The 23,138-nt window shown below is 41.4% G+C and overlaps 1 pseudogene; it reads left to right on the forward strand.

Moving 5' to 3' along the window:
* The first annotated feature begins 13,548 nt into the window (after window positions 1-13,548).
* On the forward strand, window positions 13,549-22,844 carry LOC139414446 (protein ANKUB1-like; annotated as a pseudogene).
* Window positions 22,845-23,138: the final 294 nt, after the last annotated feature.

Raw genomic sequence — 23,138 nt, forward strand, 5'->3', positions numbered from 1 at the left:
TAATGACTATCATTATGTTTGGAGGAAAAGGGTGAGGCTTGCAAGCCAAAGAACACCATCCCAACCGTGAAGCACGGGGGTAGCAGAATCATGTTGTGGGGGTGCTTTGCTGCAGGAGGGTCTAGTGCACTTCACAAAATAGATAGCATCATGAGGCTGGACAATTATGTGGATATATTGAAGCAACATCTCAAGACTTCAGTCAGGAAGTTAAAGCTTGGTCGCAAATGGGTCTTCCAAATGGACATGACCCCAAGCATACTTCCAAAGTTGTGGCAAAATGACTTAAGAACAACAAAGTCAATGTATTGGAGTGGCAATCACAAAGCCCTGACCTCAATCCTATAGAACATTTGTGGGCAGAACTGAAAAAGCTTGTGCGAGCAAGGAGGCCTACAAACCTGACTCAGTCATACCAGCTCTGTCAGGAGGAATGGGCCAAAATTCTCCCAACTTATTGTGGGAAGCTTGTGGAAGGCTACCCAAAACATTTGACCCAAGTTAAACAATTTAAAGGCAATGCTACCAAATACTATTTGAGTGTATGTAAACTTCTGACCCACTGGGAATGTGAAGAAAGAAATAAAAGCTGAAATAAATTATTCTTTCTTCTTCTATTATTCTGACATTTCACATTCTTAAAATAAAGTGGTGATTTTAACTGACCTAAAACAGGGAAATTTTACTAGGATTAAATGTCAGGAATTGTGAAAAACTGAGTTTAAATGTACTTGGCTAAGGTGTATGTAAACTCAGAATTCAACTTTATATGGCCATATCTATCCTCTAAAAAAAAATGTGAAATTGCTATAAACATCAAATACTGTTTAAGGACAATCATAAATAAAAGGCAGTATTGAAGAATGGTTACAGACATACCTCATGGCTGGCTTGGGCAATGGTTTTGGGCAGTAGCTTCCACTGCCCAGACTGCCCATCTCCTTAGTCAGGTAAATCTCCTTGAACTTAAGTTGTTGTGATTCCTGCTCTTCTTCCTCTTCCTGATCCATACAGTTGGAAGAAGGGTAGGGAGTCGGGATGCGAAAGCTATTGTAAGACTTTCGACTGCCTGGCCTCTTAGGTACACCAGCCTCAGTAAATCTCACGCGGGACTTGGTGTTAACCTTATCGTCTAACAGACTGGTGAGTGACGCTGTGAGAGATCTCTGTGACAATGGAGAGGAGGCAGCATCTTGGATGCCCAGTAGTTCGTAAAGACCTGGGATGATGATCTGCATCAGCTTGTCCGATAAAAACTGGACAATCCTCAGACACAAGCCGGCAAGCTGTTGTTTTGTCAGCTGTATTCCAGAAACAGAAGTAGTGTTTTAAAATGTTGCATAGTGCGTCTTTCAAAAGCTTATGAACAAGGCTAAACATTCAGTGATCATTGTATTCTAAATAAGCTTTCAGATCTTACCGGGTCAGAAATGCCATTACGAATCCTACTCCATTGCCTGAAAATGATTCATATGAATTATTCATATTAATAGAATTAATATTGTCAGAAATGTCGGTCAGTAGAGTCATCAGATTAAACAGTATTTTACACATGCTTTGTAGCAATTGTTTTGACAACATTGTGGTGTGATGTAACTTTTTCAGCAATGGAAATGTAGTTGATGAATCTGCTTTCATACAATCCTTTACAGGTTTGATAGTAGTACTGTACCAAATAAAATAGAACATACTCCTCAGTTAGGTTCTGCAGGAAGTTGATAATCAGTGAAAAAGACTCAAGATTTTTCGCACTGTTGAGGCTCTCTTCTTCTGTGGTTTCCACAGTGCTGCTTTGCTTCTGGTAGAAATAAACATTATGAGTCTCAAATAATGGCACCAACAGAGTCAAACTTAACATTTACAACAAATATCATACTGAAAGAACTTATGAACCGTTAGAGAGTGGAGGAGCATTGGCAACGTTGGACAAATTCAAACAACTGAAACACAATAGAGATGGTTGTGGTACGTCAACATTGCCAATGATAGCATCACTATAACATTTTATTGGATTAATGTTGTAATATGAAATGACAAGGTCAACTTACCATCTCATTGACAGCTTCAGAGGTCAGGTGGTCATCCACCACACAGACAGGCAGGTCTAGAGACTGGGACAAGGCTCTATGGTCATAAGCAGGAGAGAATGGAAACAACATCAGAGCAGTCCCAATGTCAGAATCTAACCACTGTCTTCATGTCAAAGACTCACTTAGTAGTTAATACATGGCCACAAATAATGAGCGGTTCAAATAGATCGGCTGGGGACTTGACCCTACAAATGACTCCATGAATGACGCCTGACCTGCCCCATAACAAGTTCTTTCTTATTAGTCTGTCTCTCTTAATCTCCACACAAATATCTAACTGGACAGAGTGTAAGTGGCCTTACCTGACTCTCTCAGTGTCAGAAACATCATAGTCTTGTTGTTCTACGTCCTCCAGGGACATCTCAGCTACAGCAGACGGGGCAAAGCCCGGGATGATCTCTCAAACTGAAAATAATGACTGTTTATGTGAACTGAACCATTTACAGTGGCTTGCGAAAGTATTCACCCCCCTTGGCATTTTCCCTATTTTGTTGCCTTATAACCTGGAATTAAAATAGATTTTTGCACTGTCAACTGTGGGACCTTAGGTATGGGCCTTTCCAAATCATGTCCAATCAATTGAATTTACCACAGGTGGACTCCAATCATGTTGTAGAAATACCTCAAGGATGATCAAGGGAAACAGGATGCACCGGTGCTCAATTTCGAGTCTCATAGCAAAGGGTTTGAATACTTATGTAAATAAGGTATTTCTGTTTTTTTCCGTTTTAAATTGCAAAAATGTCTAAAAAACTGTTTTTGCTTTGTCATTATAGGATATTGTGTGTAGATTGATGAGGAAAATGTTGTATGTAATCCATTTTAGAATAAGGCTGTAATGTAAAAAATGAAATGTGTAAAAAGTCAAGGGGTCTGAATACTTTCCAAATGCACTGAAGCAGTCTATAAGATATATCTTATTACAGTTTAGGCCTACCTTGTTATTTTCTTCCATCTGGCAATATCATATTAATGGATTAAATCTATTTAGTTTGTTTTGTTGCTAGAATTTTTATTAATAGTTTGAAAATACAAGTATTATCTACTTTCTGAAGGACAGCCAAGTTGATAGGCAACATAGAACCTACAGACAATTATGACATCATTGGAACACATGCACGTGTCACAAACACCTTTAGCCCAAAAAAGCAGTGTAGCAGTGCTGCCCAAGCTGGGGGCAATACACTTTTATTAGGCTTTTATTCAGATTCACAAACAATGCTCTACTTGAAGTCAATGAGTAAACATGTAGCAACATGGCTGAGCTTTAACGTGTAAGTAGAAGTTGACACTAACCATATGTATAATCCTAAAATGCTTGCCCTGAATACCAGTCTAGAACCCAGGTATGTCTCCTGCTATTTATAGTATCTTTAAAGTACATCTTATTACAGTTTAGGCCTACCTTATTATTTTCTTCCATGTAGCAATATAATTTTAAGGGCAAATACGTACACACATGTGTTGTAGGCCAATGAACTCCATAGTTTTAATCAGAGTTTATAATAAGGAAGGGGAATTCTGTAACAGGTTATGACATCAAAGGTATGGCAGCTATGGAGAATCATTTTCAAAACAATGTCCAAAGCGGGAAATCATTGGATGTGATTCATTCGATTCTATGCAATTTCATCTTTGAGGACTGACATGGAAGCAACCATTACACAACCCTGAACTCAATAACCCCACCACAGTTTCAGAAGAGATATCAAACCATATCTGGTCAAATTGTATTACATACACCCAGGCTGTGCCTGGACAGTGATGGATGGCTATATGGAGCATCCTTGTCCATCATGTTCAGTGTGTTAGTGCTCTCACCACAGAGAGGCAGCAGCCTCCACTGAGCAGCTCAGCAGCCTCCATTGATATATACTTATACTGTATTGCAATGCTTCTGGTCACTTGCACACTATGATTTGTCTATTTGTTTTGGGATTTGTGTGTTGGCCTGTTTTGAAATAGTTTGATAATAACCTATTACTTTGACCTAATGCACTTCATCAATGATGGTGGTTGTATTGTTTTGGATTTGTACTGATAAGCATCATGTTGTCTTACTCTAGGGAACTTTCCAGCAAATGTGGATCTCAAAACAGGAGTACGAAGAGGGCGGGAAGCAGTGCGTAGACAGGAAGTGCCCTTGATCGACCACCAACAGCATCTGCTGCCTCCAGAACTCACAATAACATGTCTAGTTTAACCTTTTACTGTGAGCTCAGGAACACCCAAGGACGGTAGTTCTGTCGATTTAAATTATTATTATTATTTTAAAAACTGGATAATCGAATCTGCCTTTATCATTTTTTGTAGAAAACATGAACTATAACGAACCGTGTCACATATTCCATTGCTATGAAAAGGGTGAAAGGCTGAGTTCCTTTTGACTCCATCTTCAGTATGCCATTTTCAGTTTGTTTATGGACCTCATATTCTGATCTCAACCTTCTTGACAGGTAAGAAACACTTGGTTAGTGTATGTGTCTTATCCAATGGGTTGTCAGGTGAACGTTGAAGATGCTTCTTGGAGGTGATCTAATGATGTCATTTGAATCGCTGTCATTGAGTTGCTCACTGGACAAGACAATTATTCACTGAAAATTAAATCTGTCTTTCATTTCACTTATGTTGATACTTGATTGGCTATTTGCTGTCTTTTGAAAATACAAAAATAAATATAACTGTTTTATGAAGCACTTGTAGACATTCATTGTTTTCAAAATCATATTTTCAGCAATACAGATACATACGTTTACAATATGACATCAAATCAAATAAAAATAAAATAAGTGATATGTAAATGATTGGCAAAAGGCTCCAACCACCCAAGTCATAGACTGTTCACTCTGCTACCACACGGCAAGCGATACGAGAGCACCAAGTCTGGGACAAAAGGCTCCTTAACAGCTTCTACTCCCAAGCCATTAGACTGCTGAACAGCTTCTACCCCCAAGTCATTAGACTGCTGAACAGCTTCCCCCCCCAAGTCATTAGACTGCTGAACAGCTTCTACCCCCAAGTCATTAGACTGCTGAACAGCTTCTACCCCCAAGCCATTAGACTGCTGAACAGCTTCCACCCCCAAGTCATTAGACTGCTGAACAGCTTCTACCCCCAAGTCATTAGACTGCTGAACAGCTTCTACCCCAAAGCCATTAGACTGCTGAACAGCTTCCACCCCCAAGTCATTAGACTGCTGAACAGCTTCTACCCCCAAGTCATTAGACTGCTGAACAGCTTCTACCCCCAAGTCATAAGACTGCTGAACAGCTTCTACCCCCAAGTCATCAGACTGATGAACGTTAATTAAATGGCCACCTGCACTATTTGCCCCTTTGTTATTGATGTATTTTTCTAATTGTTTTCCACTGACTCTCTTGAATTGGCTCGATGCACACTCACTACACTCTACCCACACATTCACTGTGACACTGACCGACTTTCACACTAGCTGCTGCTACTGTGTTTATTATCTATCCTGATTGCCTAGTCACTTTTACCCTTACCTACATGTACATACTGTATTACCTCAACTACCTCGCACCCATGCACATTGACTCGGTACTGGTACTCCTTGTATATAGCCTTGTTATTGTGTTACTATTTAGAAAATATATTCTTACTTTTTAACTCTGCATTGTTGGGAATGGGCTCGTAATAAAGCATTTCACAGTTGTTTTCGGCGTATGTGACCAATACGATTAGATTCTCATCTGAACAAATGAATGCTCTCGTTGTTATAATGAGGAATTTATTTAAATAATTTGTTTTTTCTTGAAGATTTGAATGGGCTGAGAAAGCCTTTCGTGATGGATCTAGACAATCTGGTGAAAAGGGAGGGTTTGCGACTCTTCTCTTCAAGTGGGAAGGACGATGCGATATCATAAATTCCCTCTGGAGAAAAGGAGCCATGAGATGTTGTCATCGTCTCTGCAACGAAAGACCATCCAGCATGCCATCAATTTACATTTTTACTCATTTATCAGACACTCTTATCCAGAGAGACTTACAAGGAGCAATTAGGATGAAGTGCCTTGCTCAAGAGCACATTGACAGATTTTGCCTCGTGAATTAAGGGATTCTGAACCAGCAACCTATCGGTTACTGGCCCAACCTCTTAACCCACTAGGCTACCACCCAGCCCACAGTACAGTATGTCATAGGTAACAACTCAGAGGAGTACAACGTCTTTCCAAATGAATTAGTGGAATGGTAAAGGGATAATGTCTCAGTCTTGACTGAGCAGCAGCCTAAACAGCAGCAGGGCTTACCTGTAAAGTACACAGTAGGGGAAATGTTCTGAGGCTGGTACTCCAGAGACTCTTGAGGACAGAGGTTCTTACTAACTTTCTTGGAACCCTGGTTGGTGGGAAAAGGCACATTAAAACAAACTGAACATTTTTCGATATCTTAAAGTACAGCATATCAATTGCAAAGAAGCAGTGCAATGCCATGACACAAAGAATCATATATCTCATAAAAGGTCAACAGCAGTGTTATTCATGAAAGATGTATGTGTACTATACCTTTGTATTGAAGGTGAGGACCTGCTCTCCAGTACTGCTGATGGTATCCCTTTCCAAATCAAACACGCCTTCTACAATGCCACTGGTGGCCACGCTGGTAGCGGACTCAAAATAACATTTAGCAGTGGCTTTGGTGATCATTTGAAGAATGACCATGCAAGTAGAAGTCTTTGGATCGTTCTGGACTGAAACATCAAAGTTTATGTTTTCATACTCATCTGACCACTGTCTCAGGAAGCACTTCACTGTCTCTTCAGCAAATATCTGGAGAAGCTGAGAGGAGAGCTCCTTGGATATGGCACATTGTTCCTTTCCCCATTTCAGCCTTGAAAGAATGGAGTCTGAAGCACTTTTGGCTGCTTCCAATGTTAAGACCTGTGGAGTGCTGTGGCTGTCCTGAAGGGCTATCACTTTATCCACCAATTCATGACTGAAAATGTGGATGGTCCAAGTGGAAATGATTTTTCTCAATTTCCTAACAGCAGATCGGAGGTCGTCAAGATGTGAAGCACCCTGTCCATTTTCCTGTGTGTTCTCAACACTTTCCACCATAATGTCCACTACCACCCCAGCAGCTTGCCTGACTTTGTCCACAAAGGTTACAGGAAGTAAGTCCTCTGTGTGAAAGAAGTCCTCAATGATTGTGTTTCTAACAATGGGAAAGTCAATCTGAGCAGGAAACTCAGTGGGGATGGGAGTCCCGGGTAAAGCAAAGTGCCATTTCGACTGCCTTAATTTTGAAGTAGGTGTTAGAGAGATGGAAGAGCGTGAAGAAGAGGTATTTCTTGTATTTTGGCTGTCAGCACTCCTACAACGGATCGTGCCAATATCCTCCAGCATGGATCCTGAGAGCTCAGTGGTTTTAGGTAGTAATTTGTGCGGAATGTCCACACAGGCATCGTTTACACCAGGTGTAACACTGCTCTGGTTGACCTCAAGATGGCCGAGACTTGCTCTTTGTGATGCAGGACTGCTTTGATATGTAAAGATTTGGATTGAACCAAGTGTTGTGTCTGATCTTTGAAGATCTTTTCTGAGAAACTCCGTAATCTTACTTTGCAGACTGTAGTAGATGTTACGAGCAACAGACCAGATTCTTTTCTCAGAAACCTGTCCAGTGGTGAGCAGGGAGGTTCCAGATACCATGTCAGATGATTGGGTGGTCTGGGTGAGCTCCTGCTGGTCTTTCACCGTGGTTTGTATAATATCAGTAGATGTGGTGGATGTAGATACAGACTGGAGGTACTTATCTGTTGTGCCTTCCTCCACAATGTTAAATGATCTAGAGAGGACCTCACTCACTCCTTTCTCAGCTTTGGTTTGGAACTCATGACTAGAGAGTTTTTGGAGGCTCTTTGTTGAAAGACTGTGGGAAGATGCAATGCCTTTGGAGGCAGCCGTGCTGCAATCTAGACTTACTGGAGAGGTTCGCTCAGGAGAACCTTGGAGACGTTCAAACATGTCTTCACATGGTGTTGGGGACCTTGACAAGGAGATGTCCTTCAGCTGAGACAGAACACCACCTACCAACATGTTGACCTCAAGGGACATATCAGATATTTTCTTTCCTACTGTGGAGAAGCAAGGTGCATTTGATGCCTGATCCTCGCATGAGGTCAAGATTGTTGAAATGACCTCTTTGGTACTATTGGTCAGTAGAGCCTCGTCTGTTTCAGTCCAGAGAAGTTTTGAACTCTCGCTGACACCCCTGTGTAGAGCCACTTCAAGGTTCAAACTGTGCAAGTGAGGCACACTCTTACTAGCTTGCCTCAAGTCCTGGCTTGCCAAACCAAGGTACTCCTTAGTCCCAAGATGTCCAGAGTCCTCTGTGGGTATATGACTAGACATTCTGCTCAGCATGTCTGACCTCCGCTGGTGAATGATGAAGTCCTTTAATGTCTTCTTAATATTGTTATATAAACTAGTGGTAGCAGACCAGATCCTGCTCTGTAGCTTTTGTGCATTTTCCTGGAGGTCAGGTTCTCTCTCCTCTACTTCTGCAGGTTGCGCCGAGCTCTGCAGGTCTTCCACAAATGTTTCAATGATGCCAAAGGCAGCAGAATCCGCACAAATATCCTTTGACCATGTGTACTGGTTTTGAATGGAACAAGACCTGGATGCTACAGAATAAGCAGGCTGTGCACTAGTTAAGCTACTGGTGGACTTTTTAACTAGGAACTCACTCACTGCTTGAGTGGCATTTCTCTTAAATTCCTCACTTGAGAGTTTTCTAATACAATCTAACAGACTGGTCAAAGAAGCTGTGGCCTTACTTCTGCTGTCCTCAATTTGACAGGGGAACTCACATACTATTGGTGACGAGGCCCTGGAATGGGCAATATCCCCAAGCTGAGCCAGAACACCCTCTACACATTTCTCTCTCTCAATAGAGAAGCCTGATCCTTTTTCTCCAACAGTGTACAGGGGGTCCTCCTTTGACATCTCAGTCTTGTACAAGACCAGAAGCTCTGAGATGACTTCTTTGGTGCAAGTTGTCAGAAGGAGCTTGCTTTCTTCTGACTCTTTTTTTGCCCAAAGAAGTTTTGAGCTCTCACTTAGGCCTCTTTGTAAAGTAACTGCACCAGTGGACTCTGGCAACTGAGGCTCACTCTTACTGGGCCTATATTTCATGTTTAAGCAAGGAAGTGGAACTGTCTCCTTAAACTCAGCATTTGTGATGTTATCATCAGATGTGACAATGCTCTTTAAGGCACATCGCTGAAGCTTGCCGAAATAATCTTTCAAGTTGTTTTGGATGCTGTGGTAAATGTGAACAGCAGCAGACCAGGCACTCTTCTGTTGGGGACTCTCTTCAGATTCAGCCAAGGACTTCATATCTGACACGAAAGTCTTAACAACTACTGACGCTGCTGAGCCCACTGGGTGAATTGACTCTTAACGACCACTGATAAGGCCGACTTGACATCTTTAGCCAACTCTGCCATTACAGCAGGGGTTAGCATCATAGAGCCTGCACTTCCAGATGGAGAATTGGACATGCATGCAAGTTTGGAGAGAGAACCTTGCAGGCTGTCCTGCACACAGGTGACAAGGGTGTCCTCTGAGACACCTAAGAGGACTTGTAGCGTCTCAGAGTTGGTTGTTTTCTTCTGCACATCAGACAGAGAGGTTAGAGTCCTTGGGGAAAAAAACGCAGAAATCATCAAAGTCAAACAAATAATATGTAAGGCTGTGATGCACATTCAGTGTGTCAAATACATCTGCACCATTGAAAACAATGAGGAAAACGCTGCTGTTTCTCTGAGAAAAAACCTTAGTGTGATGTCAGCCTAACTGCTTAATTTCTAAAGCCCAATAAAATGTATTTTGTATAAGTCATTTGTATTGAAACTGGCCTGTAGATATCTATCTATCCTGGCAACATCTATCCTCTACAAAAATCCAAATTGCTATAAACTTCAAATACTGTAACTTCTAATAACTTCAAGGACAATCATAAATACAAGGCAGTTTGAAGAAATGTTAAAAGGAAATTTCTAAATGTTTCAACTTCATATTCATCATCTCCAGCACCACCCCAACATCAGCATATGTGAAAAACGGGCATTTCTATGTTTTGTAGTAAAAAAGAAAGAGGAAGATAAGTGTTTTCTATGACATCATCAACCAATTAGTAGGCAATGCCTACTCATAATTGGTTAAAATCACACGATGCACACTGATGATGTCATTAGAATCTAGAGCTGAGCATTTAACCAACATTTTTGTTATTTTTCGGTTTTTAAACAACTAATTGACCGACGTCGGCTCAATTATTTGAATTCCATATAGTTAATTTTTTTCTTCTTCTGTGAGCTCGATGCTCAGTTTCTGTAGAGATAAATCAGATCAAGCACGAACTATGCAATGTAGTAGGGAGTTGTAGTTTCCAACAGGCCAATATTCTACATAGTTTAGCACAGAAAATATGGCAATTAATTCCCATAATCCATTGCACGCCCACTTGCTTGTCCACTCTGTGTGGAGCAGATACGGAAACCTCATTAACTGAGACGGAGAGACGAGAGAATGCATGAGAGAGATAAAAAGCAGTTGCGTTGCGAGGATCCTCTACCTGGAAATACATGATCTAAGTGATTGACAGTTGGTGTTCAGCGGTCATAAAAGTAGGTCTTATTTACTTATAAGAACTACTAAAATAGTGATTTTGTCAGACAGAATAAGCAGCAGCTCTATAGAGATGAGTTGATGACTTGGAATGAAATAATAAAGTCATCAAATAAATATTTTATATGAGAAAGTAAATGATGGTTGATAAGTCATAAACAGTAATGGACAGTCACTACCATCATGGGACTTGTATTCATTGTTTTATTATGTGTTGTTACAGCATTCAACACACATAATCCATAGTGCATTCAATGTCTAAAAAAAGTATTGAAATCCAAAACCGTGATTATTTTTTAAATATTTGAATGGAAACCAAACCAACCTCAAAAAGCACTAATTTCTCAGCACTATTGGAAACAGTTACATCCCTCTATATTTTTTTTACTACAAAGCATGGAAATGTGTAATTTTCACATATGGTGATGCTGGAGATGAATATGAAGTTGTTAAATTTCCCTTTAAGAACATACCTCATGGCCCCCTTGGGCAGGTAGCTTCCACTGCCCAGACTGCCCTTAGTCAGGTAAATCTCCTTGAACTTAAGTTGTGATTCCTGCACTTCTTCCTCTTCCTGCTCCATACAGTTGGAGGAAGGGTAGGGAGTCGGGATGCGAAAGCTATTGTAAGACTTTCGACTGCCTGGCCTCTTAGGTACACCAGCCTCAGTAAATCTCACGCGGGACTTGGTGTTAACCTTATCGTCTAACAGACTGGTGAGTGACGCTGTGAGAGATCTCTGTGACAATGGAGAAGAGGCAGCATCTTGGATGCCCAGTAGTTCGTAAAGACCTGGGATGATGATCTGCATCAGCTTGTCCGATAAAAACTGGACAATCCTCAGACACAAGCCGGCAAGCTGTTGTTTTGTCAGCTGTATTCCAGAAACAGAAGAAGTGTTTTAAAATGTTGCATAGTGCGTCTTTTTAAAGCTTATGAACAAGGTTAAACATTAGGCAGAGTTTTCATGGTAATCTGATTAAATTGTAAGTAACATGATCTTACCGGGTCAAACATGCCCTCACGAATCCCCCTCCATTGCCTGAAAACAATATTGTTATAAATGTTGTCATATCAGGATGCGTGGCAGAATTGTTTTTATTTAATTATTTGCCTGATCGTGAAGTTATACTTGCTTTGTGTCAGTTGTTTTGGCAAAATTGCAATGTGACAACTTTTCTAGCACTGAACATTTTTTTCCGATTGATCAGTTTCTAATTTGATCCTATTTCCTTGAAGGTGTGATAGTACCAAAGAAAACAGAACATACTTCTCAGTTAGGTTTTGAAGGAAGTCCATAAGTGTCAGATGTTCCACATTGTTGAGCTTTCCCTCTTCTGTGGTTTCCATCACTGAGGTTGCTCTGCTCCTGGTAGAATTGCTCTGCTCCTGGTAGAAATGTAATTATATTGCAAATAATCAAACTTAATATACAACAAATATCATACTGAAATGATTATTAAATGTTAAAGAGTGGAAGAGCATTGGCAACGTTGGGCCAATTAAACAACTGCAACACAACAGAGATGGTTGTGGTACGTCAACATTGCCAATGATAGCATCACTATAACATTTTATTGGATTAATGTTGTAATATGAAATGACAAGGTCAACTTACCATCTCATTGAAAGCTTCAGAGGTCAGGTGGTCATCCATCACACAGACAGGCAGGTTTAGAGACTGGGACAAGGCTCTATGGTCATAACCAGGAGAGAATGGAAACATCAGAGCAGTCCCAATGGCAGAATCTAACCACTGTCTTCATGTCAAAGACTCACTCACTCATTTGCTTTGTCAAACCTACCCCTTAGAATGACTTCGATATTAAAAACCCAGGCTTTCCTAAAATGTTTACCTCAGCCAGTCTAGAACCCAGGTGTGTCTACAAAACACATGTACTCCTCCATAAGGTTCATGGGTTCCCTATTATTTTATCCCAGTACAAGAGGGGCAACTGGATTCAGGATTAAACACAAGCAGTCTTTAAGGTATATCTTATTACAGTTTAGGCCTACCTTATTATTTTCTTCCATCTGGCAATATCATTTTAAGGAATGAAATCTGTTTTGTTGCTAGTATTATTAGTAACTGTAGGAAAATACAGCTGTAAAGTACAAGAATCAGCTACTTTCTGAAGGGCAGCCAAGCTCATAAGCAATTTAGAACCTACAGACAATTATGACAAAATTGGAACGCATGATTGCGTCACAAACGCCTTGTGGTCACATGTTATTTTAGGGCGTGGCTCCGCATTCGTGACCGGTTCTCATATTTCTTTTTCCCGGTATCCGTTAGTGCTGGAATTTGCGATTAATACTTTTCTCATGCCGAAACCGGATTAAATACATACCGGTAGTTAAATGACAAAAAATATGATATTCGCAATGTCATTAAGCAACAACAACAACAAAAACATACATAGCTACTACAATTTCGAAACATGATTTTGTCATCAGTTCAGTACCATTTGTTTGATTTTGTGGACCCACGACTAGACTTTATCCATGTTAGCTAGTTGCTAGCGATGCTAGTCAGCATAGGCTGCTACGTGATAAACAGTTCGTGTTAGTGAATTAGCTACCTAGCTAGCCAGCCTAACAAGCTGTCACATCCAGTGGAAACCGATGCAACCCTTCTGCCAAATAAGGGCTAGCTCGATGACCCGTGGTAACAGTGGGGTCCCCATGAGTTTCAAGGCTTTAATAAGTGCTATCGTGCAGAAAAAGCGAATAAAATACTGGTTAATGAGCTAGCTAAATTAGCTAGCAAGACGGATATGACCGTTAACAGCGTGCATGCACAAATGCATGACGACACCTTGTATCTCAGTGAAGCAGGCATGCAGAACGAGATCGCCCCACCAAGCCAGATAGTAGAGGGGTACAACAACGCCGGGACACAGAGGCATAGCTCATACAATTATATTTTGTTCCAGTCAATGACAATACATGTTGAATAATAAATACCTGCGTCAAATATGTGGCATCGCATGCTAGTGCAAAGATAGCTTGCATGAATTGTTTTTAAAATCCGGTGACCACTAGATGTCCTCGTATATCCACATTTAGATTAACTGTACTTGATTTTTCATCAGTACTGTGAATGACAAGCCCACTGAATCTAGTTTAATAATCTTTATACTCAGCAGGTAGAGGCCTAGGTACTTCAAATCAGTGCTTAATTTGAGCAGGATCATGCCAGAACAGGATCCGGCACCGTTCCGTTCTGGACTGTTTTGTTCCGGAACCTACTTGGTCGAATCCGGTACCTCTCGTGCCATGAAAAATAATTTTCACTTTTTGCTATGTAACAATTATAATAAAAGCGATCAAAGTTCATTCGAGTTGCCTCTTCGTCAATTATCCTGCCCACTCATCTCTCCCGAGTTGCACTTCATCATTTGTTTCCTTATAGAATCATAGCTGCATGAAGGGTTCTGGAGGAATTTTCTAAAGTTACGGAATTACTGCTGTCTGTTCAGAAATAAATTAAATCATTCAGAATAGCCTAATACGTCATGAGAAATACAATCGAGGGAAATACGTCATTTCAAATACAATCGAGGGAAAACACAGGTTGAAAAGCAATGACTCTTGCTGAAAAGATAAGACTATGCTGTAGACTACCCAAATATTTGATCAACTCCCAAACATTGTTTTACAAAACAGAGAGAGGGAGAGATAGGCTTTTGACACGAGCGCATCGACAATCTCCAGCGAGTGAGCTGCGCATCATTGGGTGAGTCAGTGAAACTGGAAAGCATTTTTAGGACTAATTTCCTCCTCATATGTTTCTCTACAAACCTAGGCCTATAGGCTATTGATGGATTCAAGACAAGGTCGTTTTTATTGATCTCAGATACTAAGTTTGTCAGTGTCAAAGTAGCCTGCCATTTCGATCATTTGTGCGGATTAAAAAAAGATAATGCCAAAGTCTCCAGTCATGTAAAAGGATGTAGAATTGCACGAAATGCGGTTTTAAAAAGGCCAACACTTTCCCGGACCCTAGGCTACTAAAAATGTTCCCCATGTGTTCACCTACTGTAAATGGCTCTACTCTACTGCTCTACCCAAATGTGATGATATGCGTTCAATGCTCTATTATAATAGGTGATCTTTTTTCTCATGAGTTCTGGTACCACAGAGCCCCCCCTCTGGCACCTCCCAATTTACAAATTAAGCTCTGCTTCAAATTTGTATTTTACAAGGCAAGTCAGTTAAAAACAAATTCTTATTTTCATTAAAGGCCTAGAAACAGTGGGTTAACTGCCTGTTCAGGAGCAGAATGACAGATTTGTACCTTGTCAGTTCAGGGATTTGAACTTGCAACCTTTCGGTTACCAGTCCAACACTCTAACCACTAGGCTACTTGTCTTCATGAAGGGTTTCATGTGAGCCTGTTTGCATCCCTCCCAGCTGCCCACTGCATTGAGGCTAGGTAACACAGTCACCACAGATAAATCCATGATAACCAAAAACAAGCATTTCTCAACGGCTGGCCATGCCTTCCTCCTGGCTACTCCAACCTCGGCCAACAGCTCCATGGGAAAGGAAGATGATTCTAAGAAGCAATTTGTTCATTTGGCTGGTGTCAAGTAAAGTATGTGACTAGTACTTACAATAGGAGACATGGTTATGTGATGGGGTGATAGTACTTACAGTAGGAGACATGTGATGGGGCGATAGTACTTACAGTAGGAGACATGTGATGGGGCGATGGTACTTACAGTAGGAGACATGTGATGGGGCGATAGTACTTACAGTAGGAGACATGTGATAGGGCGATAGTACTTACAGTAGGAGACATGTGATGGGGCGATAGTACTTACAGTAGGAGACATGTGATAGGGCGATAGTACTTACAGTAGGAGACAGCCACGCCAGCAGTGCTTTGTCAACATTGTCCCATCACGCACTAGTGACTCCTGTGGCGGGCCAGGTGCAGTGCACGCAGCAGTGCACGCTGACACGGTCGACACGGCTGGCTTCCAGGTTAAGCGGGCATGGTGTCATGAAGCAGTGTGGCTTGGCTGGGTTGTGTTTCGGAGGATGCACGGCTCTTGGCTCTCGCCTCTCCCAAGTCCATATGGGAGTTGTAGCAATGGGACAAGACTGTAACTACCAATTGGATACCACTAAATTGGAGAAGAAAAAAAAAGAATTCACCTTGGGGGTTTGTGGTATATGGCCAATATACCTCCACGTTGCGTTGTGCCTAAGAACAGCCCTTGACCGTGGTATATTGGCCATATACCACACCTCCTTGGGCCTTATTTCTTAATTGTACACATTTGGACACTTTTACAATTATTGTATGGTAAACATTGACATCTGCCTGGGTGGAACACCCTCCATAATGGGTGTCTGTGTGGGACACCCTCCATTACGGCTCCATCAGTGCTGAGCCCTCTCACTCTGATTGTATGGGACACTCAATTACGGCTCCTTGTGTTTCCAATCTTCTTCCTCTGGCAGGATTACTTCCACGTGCAACTGTCAGACGACAAGCAGGTGAGGTACTTCCTGGAGCTGAGCTATGCTGGTGCCATCCTTCGGGACAGCTGGGTCCTGACAGACGTTGGCATCACCCCTAGCAGTGCCATCTGCTGCCTGCTGAAGGTACCAGCCAAACACCTAGCTGTTTCTACCCGTGCTTGAAAATGCATATCAAAGTGAGCTGGCTATTGCTTGAAACAGCTTCATACTATCATTAACATAAAGTGTTTCAGATTTAGTGTGGTAATATATAGTATGGTTATATAGTATGGTTAAAGAGTATGGTTATATAGTATGATTATATATATTATGGTGATATAGAGTGTGGTAATATATAGTATGGTTATATAGTATGATTATACAGTATGGTTATATAGTATGATTATATAGTATGATTATATAGTATGGTTATATAGTATGATTATATATATTATGGTGATATAGAGTGTGGTAATATATAGTATGGTTATATAGTATGATTATACAGTATGGTTATATAGTATGGTTATATAGTATGATTATATAGTATGGTTATATAGTATGATTATATAGTATGATTATATAGTATGATTAGGTATGATTAGGTGATTTAGTTCATTCAAACAGGTGCCATTAATACAGGTAACGAGTGGAGGACAGAGGAGCCTCTTAAAGAAGAAGTTACAGGTCTGTGAGAGCCAGAAATGTTGCTTGTTTGTAGGTGACCAAATACTTATTTTCCACCATAATTTGCAAATAAATTCATTAAAAATCCTACAATGTGATTTTTCTGGATTTTTTTTTCTTCTCATTTTGTCTGTCATAGTTGAAGTGTACCTATGATGAAAATTACAGGCCTCTCTCATCTTTGGGAGAACTTGCACAATTGGTGACTGACTAAATACTTTTTTGCCCCACTGTATAGTGTGGTGGTATATAGTATGGCGATATATAGAATGTTGAGGTCACCCTGCTTGAGACTTAAAGTAATATTGCCCTTGCTCAACCAAGACCATGGTTATGGTAGAGTGATTGGTTAGTAAGGACACTGCTTTATACCGAGACCATGGTTATGGTAGAGTGATTGATTAGTAAGAACACTGCTTCGTGAGTGTGAAGTGTTGTTGTACAGAGGTCCCTGGGTACATGTCCAGAGCCAGACAGGGACAGAACTCACTCTGTTCCACAAAGTTCTGTGGAAGATTTGCTAACAGAGGAGAGTGGTTATGTATCTAAGTACAAATTTAACCATCAGAATAATGTTTATTTGTGTTCCTTACTCCTTACTTACACATCCCATCATTGACATAGTCAAAGCCAGACCTTCTGTCTGTCTCTCCTTCTTGCTGGTTGACTAGAGTGGAAATCTATAGTATTGTATGGTTGACCTGGGATAGAGCTGAAATGTGGCCCGATGTAGTGTTGCCTTTGTACCAAACACCCTTACAGTCATAAACCTTTTCCCCATGTAATCGCCTCGACCTCAGTCTGGTGTTCGCTAACAGTATCTGAAGAGTCTGTATACCCAGTGGTGTATAGTACAGTAGAGCACAGCAGACTACAGTAAAGTACAGCAGACAGAGTACAGCAGAGTACAGTAGAGTACAGTAGAGCACAGCAGAGTACAGTAGAGTACAGTAGAGCACAGCAGAGCACAGTAGAGTACAGTAGAGCACAGCAGAGTACAGTAGAGTACAGCAGACTACAGTAGAGCACAGCAGAGTACAGTAGAGCACAGTAGAGTACAGCAGGCCGTATAGTAGGAGAAGAAGAGGCCCTTTGGGTTCATTGAAATACATATTCATAATATTTATGTTAACAATTTAATCTGCACCCAGATTAGTCTTCAATTTAATTTTCACCCAGATTAGTGTTCAATTTAATCTGCACCCAGATTAGTCTTCAATTTAATTTTCACCCAGATTAGTGTTCAATTTAATCTGCACCCAGATTAGTGTTCAATGTGATAGAACAAAACTCAGTACAGCACATGAATTAGAAAATGTTGTTACAAGTTTGAGCCACGAGATGGTGGTAGATTATAAGTTTAAATAGCATGGACCTTTGATTTGTCTCTGGATAGAAATTGCCCTTGGGCACAGATCTAGGATCAGTTTACTCTCACCAAATCCTAACCATTACTATTAGCAGTAAAAAAAACACAAACCAGACCTAAGATCAGTGCAAAGGAGCCACTTCATCTTACCCCTGTAATTATATGACTCCTAACTTATATATACTGAGTGTACCAAACATTAGAAACACCTTCCTAATATTGAGTTGCACCCCGCCTTTTGCCATCAGAACAGCCTCAATTCGTTGGGGCATGGACTCTACAAGGTGTTTGAAAGCGTTCCACAGGGATGCTGGCCCATGTTGACTCCAATGCTTCCAACAGTTGTGCCAAGTTGGCTGGATGTTCTTTGGGTGGTGGACCATTCATGATACACACAGGAAACTGTTGAGTGTGAAAAACCCCAGCAGCATTGCAGTTCTTGACACAAATCGGTGCACCTGGCACCTACTACCCCGTTCAAAGGCACTTAAATATTTTGTCTTGCCCATTCACCCTCTGAATGGCACACAATCTATGCCTCAATTGTCTCAAGGCTTAAAAATCCTTCTTTAACCTGTCCGCTCCCCTTCATCTACACTGAAGTGGATTTAACAAGTGACATCATTAAGGGATCATAGCTTTCACCTGGATTCACCTGGTCAGTCTTTGTCATGGAAAGAACAGGTGTTCATAATGTTTTGTTTACTCGGTGTATAAACACAACATAGGTATTTATGTAAAACAAGTGAATTTACTGTATGTCCATGGTCTTATACTTCAGCGGGAGCCGGTGGTGCGTGTGTTCAGTGCTGTGACGGGGGAGACCCTCTCAGTCTTGGGCACTGTGTTTCTCCTGAGTACGTCTGTGGCCAGGCTCATGACCCTGGTGTCCCAGCAGTGTGGGCTTCCCGTCAGCTCCTTCAGACTGAGCTCTCCCACCGGCCTGCAACTCTACGACTGCAACCGGCTGCACGACTACGCCATTGACCTGGGTATGGCCTTCCTTGTGCAGTAGATGAATGGTCCTCTGGCTCAACACCTTATGGATGTAACACAGAGACAAATGGACTGTATGGAACACATTCTTGGTTCATGGCAACCAGGAGGACAACCTGCATGTGTCTCTGTCTCCCAGGGGCTACTCTACGGTTGGACACCTGGGATGGGTGGGCGGAGTTCCTCAGAGGCTGCTTCCTGGGACACAGACTGACCGTCCAACGACACCTGTCTAGGGAGAGACCTGTGATGAGGTCAGAATACACATCTACACACTGAACTGTATGATAGACTTACTATCAACAGTGATGGTACTGAACCTTTATATAGCTTACAATGATAGTACTGACCCTGTATATAGCTTACAATGATAGTACTGACCCTGTATATAGCTTACAATGATAGTACTGACCCTGTATATAGCTTACAATAAAGGTACTGACCCTGTATATAGCTTACAATGATAGTACTGACCCTGTATATAGCTTACAATGATAGTACTGACCCTGTATATAGCTTACAATGATAGTACTGACCCTGTATATAGCTTACAATGATAGTACTGACCCTGTATATAGCTTACAATGATAGTACTGACCCTGTATATAGCTTACAATCATGGTACTGACCCTGTATATAGCTTACAATAAAGGTACTGACCCTGTATATAGCTTACAATGATAGTACTGACCCTGTATATAGCTTACAATAATAGTACTGACCCTATATATAGCTTATATTCTCGTGTTTTTTTCCTTCATACGTTTTTTCTCTTACCCTGATATTTAATACTGCATTGTGGGAAAGAGCTTGCAAGTAAGCATTTTACTGTACTGTTTTATAACCCACTGTATCTTGTGAACTTGACAAAAAAAACTTGAAACGTGTTATAAATACATTGATTCTGTATTATTCCAGGTTCCAGCTCCGGGTGGCACTCTACATGTCTCTGCGTGTCATTGAGCCGGTGGGGGTTCACCATTACCGTGAGTGGTGCCACCAGACGGCCCACCCCGACGTCGCCAAGTGTCCCGCTGTCGCCTCCATCGAGCACGGCCAGCTCACCATCCTCAAACTCTTTATCGCCAGCAGCGTTCTGACCCTTGCCTGTCGGGATCCCCAGGGTCGCGACCCCCTGAGGATCGCCCTTCAGTATGGCCACAGGGAGTGTGTGAGTCACCTGGCCACCAGGCTGTGCTCTGTGGTGGTCCTCCCAGGTATGGCCCTGCCCATGCGGACATACCTCCAGATAAAGGGCTGGGTGAGGCTGGGGCAGAGGAGGGCAGCATCCAGGCACTGCATGGGCCTCAACAGGGCTCTGTTCAGGAACAGGGTGGGCGACACGGTCCTGGTGGACGGCTTCACCCTCCCCAAGATGTCCTCCAAGCCCAGGAGGAGTGAGGCCAAGGCGGGTATCAGGGTGATGTCCACAGCCTCTCAAAGTTTGACCCCCATCAACTGCCCATCTCATGTATCCTGCCCGCTCCGCGCCCTGGCATCCCAGGATAAACCTCTTCAACTACCGAAGCAACACCCTGTGGCCACGAGGGATGAAAGAGAGAAGAAGAGGGAATGTGGAGGGAAGGGATGTGAGGAGGATGAGAGTGGGGATCAGAACAGCAACCAATGGAGGAGCAGAGTCCCGCTCCCGCCCATTTCCAGAGACACCAATCTCAGACCTGTGTTTGCCTCGCCAAACTCCGCCCAGATACTCACCACCTCACTGGAGGCCTTTTCTCTCCACTGCGACCGCACACCCAGAGAAAACGCCATATACTGTTTGGCCTTGGCCAGGTTTTACCACTTCATCACTGCCTATGATATACCCTTATCCTCCCTGAATAGATTTCAGTACAAACAAATCATGAGCCAACCATCATGCTTAGAAGGTACATAGTCAAATCAAATCAACTCAAACTTTATTTGTCACATGCGCTGAATACAACAAGTGTAGATCTTTCCGTGAAATACTTTACTTACAAGCCCTTAACAAACAGTGCAGTTCAAGAAGAGTTAAGAGAATATTTACCCAATAAACTAAAGTAACAAATAATAAAACATTTGAACTTGTCCAGTGGCCATTTGATTAATTGTTCAGCAGTCTTATGACTTGGGGTTAGATGCTGTTATAGGTTTACCCTAACAAGTCCTGAAACAAATCATGAGCCAACTATCATGCTTAGAAGGTATATAGTGTCAGTCTTATTGGTTCACCCTAACAAGTTGTTTCAGTATGGGGAGAGGATAGAATGTAAGGGCGCTTCATTAATGTATTGAGGCCATTACATATACAGTATTTCACAATGCTAGGACACAGATTTGGTCTCCTAACCTTGTTCTGGTTGATTGACTCTCTAACAGTGCCTTCACACAGAGACCATGGTTGCAGCAGCTGAATGTAGCGCGGACTCTGTCCAGGAGGAGTGCTCAGCACATTGGGTAGACACCACGATCCTGGTCATTAGGCAGATTAAACATACTGAAACAAGGAGGGACAACCTGGAATTGTCCAAAAAGGAACTCTTATTTTTATTTTTTACAGTGAACAAGATGAGACTTTGGAACGGATGATGCCTGAAACAATGCAGACGACTTAGAATTTCGTTCCTTTGGATGAGGCTTATAGATATAGTCAGTACTGTGTTTGATTTGTGTGCAGAAAGTTTACAACGGCAGGCAGTGGATTCTCAGTCATTCCTATTCTCAAGTAACAAAAAACGTATCATATTTCACTGGCTATTTGTAGTAGCCAAATGTGAATGGAATTATTATTATTCTAGAATCATTTAGTTGACTGAATGTGACTATGTGGTTGTGCTGTATGTGATTGTGCTGTATGTGATTGTACTGAATGTGATTGTACTGTACGTGATTGTAAGTGTTTGACATGGGTCTAATTGAGGCTCCAACCCCCTGCCTTAAAACTATTTTATTAAGATGTGGATCATTATTGCTCATATGAGTCTGTGCAGTGTCAAAATAATACATACTCTATTTCAGAGTATTTGACAAACTCTTTAGTTACGTTACAAAACTGACAACTACTGTGACGATGTGTTAGTACAGCATGTGTCATCATTCCCCTGCAGTGTGTGGATTTACACAGCAATATAGCAGACAGCTTAAATAGTTATAATAAAATAATATTTTTATTTAACCTTTATTTCACTAGACAAGTCAGTTAAGAACAAATTCTTATTTACAATGATGGCCAAACCCGGATGACGCTGGGCCAATTATGTGGCACCCTATGGGACTCCCAATCACTTGGGAGTGGGAAGGATACCAAATCCAATATCACACACTTCTTCCTTAGTATTCTGAGAACTGTCAGATAGCTGTGAGAGCTATGAGTGGATCATGGACCCATGCATAAATGATAACTTTGCTGTTACTCAGTGGGGCAAGTAGAACATCCGGGTTAGTGTATGTGCATTATCTGGACAGTTGATTGTCTTTGTCTCAAAGCCTTTCCATTTCTGGGGTATTGAAGAAGCTTCTGATCTCAACCTTCTTGACAGGTAAGAAACACTTGGTTAGTGTATGTGTCTTATCCAATGGGTTGTCAGGTGAACGTTGAAGATGCTTCTTGGAGGTGATCTAAATGTCATTGAGTTGCTTACTGACAAGACAATTATTCACTGAAAATTAAATCTGTCTTTCATTTCACTTTTGTTGATACTTGATTGGCTATTTGCTGTCTTTTGAAAATACAAAAATAAATATAACTGTTTTATGAAGCACTTGTAGACATTCATTGTTTTCAAAATCATATTTTCAGCAAAACAGATACATACTTTTACAATATGACATCAAATAAAAATAAAATAAGTGATATGTAAATGATTGGCAAAAGGCTCCAACCAC

This window comes from Oncorhynchus clarkii, chromosome 1, assembly GCF_045791955.1.
Source record: "Oncorhynchus clarkii lewisi isolate Uvic-CL-2024 chromosome 1, UVic_Ocla_1.0, whole genome shotgun sequence".
Taxonomy (NCBI): Eukaryota; Metazoa; Chordata; class Actinopteri; order Salmoniformes; family Salmonidae; genus Oncorhynchus; species Oncorhynchus clarkii.